General features: G+C 32.8%; 1 long non-coding RNA gene across 1 annotated transcript; it reads right to left on the bottom strand.

Annotated features, from left to right (window-relative positions):
* Positions 1–269: 269 nt before the first annotated feature.
* Positions 270–568, bottom strand: LOC109157825. The gene is made up of 2 exons (XR_002050290.1): positions 533–568; positions 270–346 (listed from the first exon to the last, which is right to left on the bottom strand). It is a non-coding gene; the product is annotated as an uncharacterized LOC109157825 (long non-coding RNA).
* Positions 569–7,559: the final 6,991 nt, after the last annotated feature.

The following is a 7,559-nucleotide window of genomic DNA, read 5'->3' as shown; positions in this document are numbered from 1 at the left end:
GCAATTCTTATCAATTTTGGTCACGCCGGCCAAATTACCGGCCAAATGTGACCGGAAAATTTTAATTCATTAAATACAAGGGGCAAAAATGTCATTTCAGGTTATTCTAATCTTTGTTGTTGAAGCACGCATGAAGCCGGCCGCCGATGATGCAGACGCATGAAGCCGCCGACGAGCAACGAATAACAAATGTCAGTGCTTGAAAGAAAGAGGGGAAAATACTGACTCGAGTTACGTTCTTGGCGAAGTGCATCAAAAGCTCTCTTTTGGTCTGCTTCTCGGCCCCACGAGTGTTCAGAACCTTGCTCTGTTCCACCATTTTTATGGTTGTATTCTTCAACTCTTCCTTAATCAGATTAACAGAATAGTATTATCATCAACAAATTATAAAATAATCATAATACTCCCCACTAACGATTGAAAAAACAAGAATGAAAATAGTCATTTCCTTGCGATAACATATGTGAAGCAGCAAAGCATAAAAAACCACAAACTAAAGAATTGAGAACGTTGAGAAAAAAAAGGAGATTACATTGGCTTTGAGCTGAGTGATGATTTTCATCCGGATAGTGTCGATTGTACCGTCGTTTATCAGGGTCCCCAACACATCTTCGGGAGTAATCACCGAAGAAGAAGATGAAGATGACGATTCCATTACCCAAATCCCAGATAATCGACTTTAGGAGTATGTATATATCTCGGATTCTCAGATGTGAAAAGGCAAATTCGTATACTCGTATGTGAAAGAAGCAAAAGAGGGAACAGAAAATCTCACAGCTCCATGGCTTTTATAGAACCTCTGACGGGCAGTGTTCTGGGGCACGCCGGCGGTGACGCCGTCAGGGGCGGCACTGTTAAGAAAACCAACAACGTCCGTCGTCCTCGGGTTTCAGCTATCGCCTTGTTAATGGCTTTGCAAACTCCAACAACGCATCCAAACATGGCGGGGGGAGAATGCCGGGGCATGCTGAATTCCAGTTGGAGATGAAGGTGCGAAGGTGAAGGTGAACACTTTTGCAAATTTTTAATTTAAAAAAAAAAAACTTGAAATGATGTTTTTGCCCCTTTTTATTTAATAAGTTTAAACTTTCCGGTCACATTTGGCCGGTAATTTGGCCGGCTTGACCAAAATTGATAAGAATTGCATAGTCAAGGTACTAAATTAACTTTTTTGAAAGTCAAGTGTTGCAATTAACACAACATCAATAGTCGGTGGACCAAAATTGAAATTTTCTCCACCCCCTTTTAAACTTGTAACTCTCGCACCGTGACCGACAAGCACCACTAAAGTATCATTCAAATTAAAGTACAATTTCATTTAACAATATACACTTAATATGTGAGACTTGCTATTCAGTTTGATTTTATGCACAAAGTAGTTTCATTACGGCATCACTAAAGTATCATTCTTATTCAAATGCAGTTTCATTTGGCAATCTACACTTAATATGTGAGACCTACGATTTAGTTTTATTTTATATACACTGTAATTTCATTACAGTATCACTAAAGTATCATTCTAATTCAATTATAATTTTATTTGATAATATACACTCAATACTCAATATGCAAGATATGTTATTCAATTTATTTAATACACATTATAGTTTCATTACAATATTACAAAATTAAAATAAAAAATAAAAAATAAAAAGCTCAATACGCCAAAAACGTAACGGACATTACGACATATTTTATTTTCTATCTACTATATATATATATATATATATATATATATATATATATATATATATATATATATATATATATATATATATATATATCTACAATCTACAATTTTAATAAGAGCGAATATTGTTAGACCCTTAATGGGAACTAAAAAATGTCGGTACAACAATATGCTCTACAAGATCATACTTTATGCTCATCTAATTGTACATCACCAAATTAAAACCCTAATATACCCTCATTATTCTTACTAATAGCAAACTTACAATGTTAAATTTAACATTTTCTGTCAATTGAAGTTGGCGGTGGCAAATTTGTAGTTTTAATGAAATTGAATGGCAGTAAGGAGAAGCGCAACAAGCACCTGCAAAATCGACAAAACGAGGGGATCGTCTGCCGCCGCCGGAGTTAGGAGGAGGAAGGAGATCGTGAGAAGCACAACAAGCACAGCAAAATTGAACAAAGCCAAGCCGATCTCAGAGATGGACTCCATCTCCCGCATCAGCCGTGTCACCTCCTCCGTCACTTTCTCTTTAATCTTCCCCGTTTCGAGCTCCTCAATGCACGATTCGTAGTTGCTCTTCACGGATTTCAGCCATTCCATATAAGCTCCTTGTTGCCTCAGTACCCTTCCTCTTGCTCCGCTCCTCGCTCCTGCAAACGCTCATCCTGTTCTACTCAATTATGCCCGAGTTCTTAATTCGGTAAGCTCTCAGATTCAAGCTAATGTTTTTCAATTCCATTCATTCTTTTTATTTTATTATTTCTCATTAGGTCATCAATTGTACATTGATTTTTTGTTGCTTTGTTTATAAAGACTGGATTTTCATATGTGATTTGTGCTCCCTTTTGATTTTGCTTGTTTTTAAATTCCCTTTTTACAGCTTAATTTTGACTAACGGAAAATTCCAGTAAAAGATTGGAAATGCCAACTGTAATTTTGCATTTGGAGGAGATGATTGTGGCATCTTCTTCTTCTTTTTTTTTTAAATTTTTTTATATTTGTTATTTTTATGGGTAGGGTAGTTGTTGAATGGTGATGATGTTAAGCAAGTCTGGTGTTTTGGGTCTCCTTGGGTTTGGCTATAGTAGAACTTGATTTTGTACCTCATATTTTTTTTTTTTTTTTGAGAATTTTGAATGACATAATGTTATTGAGGACAATCTGCTAAGAGTTGTCTGTCCCAAGACTCCAAGAGGTACATAGCTGAAGTTGCCTACTTTTTGTGGAAATGAAGAGACTCCTACTGGGATTGTAATGCCCAAAGCTCTTACAATAAGATCATGCATATAATACTGTAATTACTGATATTGCCATTTTTGTATTTTCTGAAAAAATTAACTCATTTTGATGTCTTTAGTCCTGCTTTGCTTTCCAGCCTTTTCAAATTATGAGTTTCACCGGCTAACAATTACATGTACCATTCAACTAGATAGGAGTGCATAAGGTTGGATAACTGGATAAGAACTCACTTAGATAAGAGTGGATAAGGCTGAATTGTATAAGAGTGGACAAAGCCAGATATCTTATGCTTGGTTGACATGGATGTAATTTGGAATTTCGGATGAAAAAGGGAGAAGAGATCCTTTATCAGCAAATTGAATTATATGTTTTGGCTGAGTAGTATATTATGTAGTGAATGTGTAGCATCGTGGATTATCATGGTTTGACATATCCTATTTGTTATGCCTTGTGGTCATATAGTTGATGTTGAGCCAACTATGGAGGAAACTATTTTGGTGGGTGATGACCTAATGATGGGCCCCCCATCGCTAATCATTCCACCACAGATAGCCTCTCATGTTCTTGAAGGTGTTGAGATGTGTGATGGAATCTTAAAGAATTTTTTTCCTATGTAAGCAATGCTAATCTGAAGCTTAATTCAACAGCTTATTTCACATCTAATTTGGCTCATTAACGCGTCTGTGTTATAGGCTTACAAATCAATGAAATCGAACCATTCTGTCAAGACAAGATTATCTTCTATCAACTATGTGCATAGAAAAGGGTGAGGAAGATAATGCGTGTATTTATTTTAGTTTGTCCATTTGTTTGATTGATATTAAATTCTTACATTTTGTAATGATGATCTTTTTCAAAGAACTTCCTCATTTCATTCTCAAGGTTGGTCCAATTCTAAGCAGCCTTTATGGTGCAGATTGGGAGAGACTTGAGGTAACCATTTTGTGGATGCTTATGTTCATTTTGCCAACCGTTAGTGTTATTCCATCTTATTGGAAGATTGAAAGGCCATTCTGATCATTATATTTTCAATTAGGAGTTGTATTTTGAAGCGCATTCTCATTGCTTTACCACCCCCAACCACTCATGTTTTACAATAAACTAACCTATGACTAACTACATAAACATCTTGCAGGGTTAACAACTACCATTTCAACATATCAATAACTGCTTACAAGATGAAGAATATATAATACAATTGAGGTCTCAATCCTACACACAACAAGACAAAAACATGGTATCATATACCATAACAGCATTGCACGATTCATTCTCATTCACTACCACAAGTAAACAACATGCAATAAACACACAACCAGCAAAAAGGAAACTCAACTTCACTAAAGATGGAGAAGAAGAAGACAATTCCGAGCCTCAACAAACACGCACTAAGAAAATTTAATTTACTCTGCTCAAATTACTACTCTTTTCATTATAGATAGTCAGCTTTAGTTAGTGGTTTATATATTTTTACTTACTTTAATTCTAATTTAGATATTTCAAATTTCTTTATCTTTTAATAAAATATATAAGCACCAAGACTATTTCTTTATCTTTTATTAATTTCGCATTTTTCCCTCTCTCATTATTATATGAATACTTTAACCAATTAAGGAACACTAATTTATAAATACACATTGGGCATTGGTCTAATCGCGCAAAGCGCGTGTCATAACTAGTATACTAATAAGAGCCCAAGAGAGTTAGGCCTATAATTGGTAGAAAAAATGACGGTCACAGATTTTAATCAAATGAATGGCTCAGATTGATTAAAAGATTGATCAGATTTAAATTTTACACTAAATTTCCTAAAATACCCACACACCGTTACTAATTCCGTTAAAATTTTAAGAATTGTCGTTAGTTCACCGTTAACTTACTCATTGATTTCAATTAAAAAAAAAAAAAAAGGTCTTAGGTTCGAACCTCATCCCAATTAAAGTTGACATAATTAGTACTCTATTTTACTCTTATTAAATTATATAAATAATAATTTAGTAGTTACAACAAAAAATAATACATATGCATTTCTTTAATTTAGAATTATGTGTCCACAATGTCTTTATTCAAAAAAAAAAATTATTCATTATCAATAAATTAAATAAGAGAAATAACTAGGACTATGTGGTCTAATGGTATCCGGGTTGGACTTTCATTTGGAAGGTTGTAAGTTCGAGCCTCAGTGGAGGCGTTATTGGCTCTTTGTGTTTCAGTAGGTTGAGAAAGTATATGAATAGATACTACAATGTAATAGAGCTAGTAGCATTCAAAAAAAAATAAGAGAAATAATTTTATTAGTTATATTGTCTTTATTTTTCTTCAATATAAAAATTCTTTATATTCAAATTTATTAATTGATTATATTCACTACATTGCCCTTACAATGTCTTTATTCAGTGAAAAAAAAATTATTAATTATCAATAAATTAATTAAAAGAAATATTTTCATTAGTTAAATTGTCTTTATTTTTCTCAAATGTAAAAATTTTTACATTCAAATTCATCAATTGATTATATTCACTACATTATCTATTATGTTTTTTGTGCACTATTTTTCTAATTAAATATCAAATTTATAATACAAAATAATTCTATATATTTATTTACCAAGTATTTTATTAATACCATGAAAAAATTAAAAAATATATAATTAATAAAGCCAACCATATTAACTACTTTGAGAGATTTTGTGACAAAGAGAGTATTCAAATCACACAACAAATTGAAGTGAGAACTACCTCGCAATGTCCTTGTTTGACAATCAGCAGTTAGCGGATTATACTAGCGGATTTGACCAGCAAATTTATTTAATTATTAACATTGGGTAGAAAAAAATGACCGCCAAATTATTAAATCAAATGAATGGTTCATATTGTTCAGGTTATATTTTTTTTCTTTTAAAATTTTCTAATTTATCCTTAATTATATGATTATCCATTTAACTTTTCCGTTAATTCACCGTTAGTCTAATTCTAATATTAAAGTCTAATATAGAATTATAACTACACCATTAATCTAATTTTAATATTAAAGTATTAATAGAACTTAACCACAAATCCTAATGTCGGAATCTCCTCAAACAATATTAGTATATATTTAATATTTTATACCCTAATTTTTATGTGTTCTCCCTTATGTCCCGTATTTGGTTTCAACTATACCTATACAATTATTTTATTGACAATTATAATCAATCTTGATTATATTATCTTGTATTTGTAAACTGAGAATTACCTATTTAACCCGCACGGGCTTAGCTCAATGGTTTAGTGGGTAGTATTTGGGAGAAGAGACCAACGTTTGAACCTCGGCGGCGGCAGTGCGAGAATTATGTCCAAAGTGGGCGGATTCCTTGTGCGTATCAGCATTTGGCCCTGTCTACTGAACCATTGAGTCACCGTGATTTACAACTTCCCACAATGCTCTGTCGGGCCGGAGTGTGGGGGGCCCTTGGGGTTGAGGACTCAACCTTTGGAAGAAGAATTACCTATTTAAATACGCAAATTCAACCTTCAATTATCTATGCATGAACAATTTCAATATAATCCTGCCTTAATATACTTTAAAGTACTTATTTAAAAAAAAAAAAAATATTGGGCAGTATCCCAATCGCGCAATGCGCGTAAAAAACTAGTATTAAAAGAAACGGCGGCCATTTTGGTTATGGTGTATTTGGATGATGGTATGGTATATCGGCGGCCAAGCTAATGAAGGTGGGTGGTAATTCCTCAACAACTATTATTTTTATGAGTTAATTATCGAAATGGTCCCTTTACTATAGTGAAATTATCAATTTGGTTCTTGACTATTTTTTTGACCAATTAAGTTACTCAACTTTAAAAATCTTAATCAATTTGGTCTTCCGTTTATTTTTTCGTTAGACATCCGTTAACTTGGGACCAAATTGGTAATTTTGCTATAGTCAATGAGACCATTTCAGTAATTAACTTTAGGGGTGGACAATTGGTTCAATTTTCTTGTACCAAACCGATCGAACCGAACTAAACTAATTCGGTTCGGTAATATACCGTACAATCGAACGGTAATGGATTCTTGTATACCGAACGGTTCGGTAAAAAAACCAAACCGAATACTGTTTGATTTTTTTAAAATAATAATAATAATAATAATAATAATAATAATAATAATAATAATAATAATAATAATAATAATAATAATAATAATAAGAGGTAATTACCGTATTATTATTATTATATTAAAAAAATCAAATGGTATTCGGTTTGGTTCGGTATATTATCGATCCGAACTAGCTCAGTTTGGTTCGAGAAAAACCAAACCAAATTGCCCACCCTTTAAAGTTAATTACTGAAATGGTCCCTTGAAATGGTCCCTTAACTATAGAGAAATTACCAATTTGATCTCAAGTTAACGGATCTCTAACTGCAAAACAAACGGAGGACCAAATTGGTTAAGATTTTTAAAGTTGATGGACTTAATTGATCAAAAAAATAGTCAAACACCAAATTGATAATTTCGCTATAGTCAAGGGACCCTTTTGGCAATTAACTCTATTTTTATTTTAAAAAAAAAAAAGAAAAAGAAAATATATTTGAGCCATAGAGGAAAAAAGACGAGTTTTTGTCACCTAGAGGCTTCCAGAGCATCA

This window comes from Ipomoea nil, unplaced genomic scaffold (assembly GCF_001879475.1).
Source record: "Ipomoea nil cultivar Tokyo-kokei standard unplaced genomic scaffold, Asagao_1.1 scaffold2792, whole genome shotgun sequence".
Taxonomy (NCBI): Eukaryota; Viridiplantae; Streptophyta; class Magnoliopsida; order Solanales; family Convolvulaceae; genus Ipomoea; species Ipomoea nil.
Note: the sequence above shows the minus strand (reverse complement) of the source record. Positions and strands in the feature narration are given on the sequence as shown.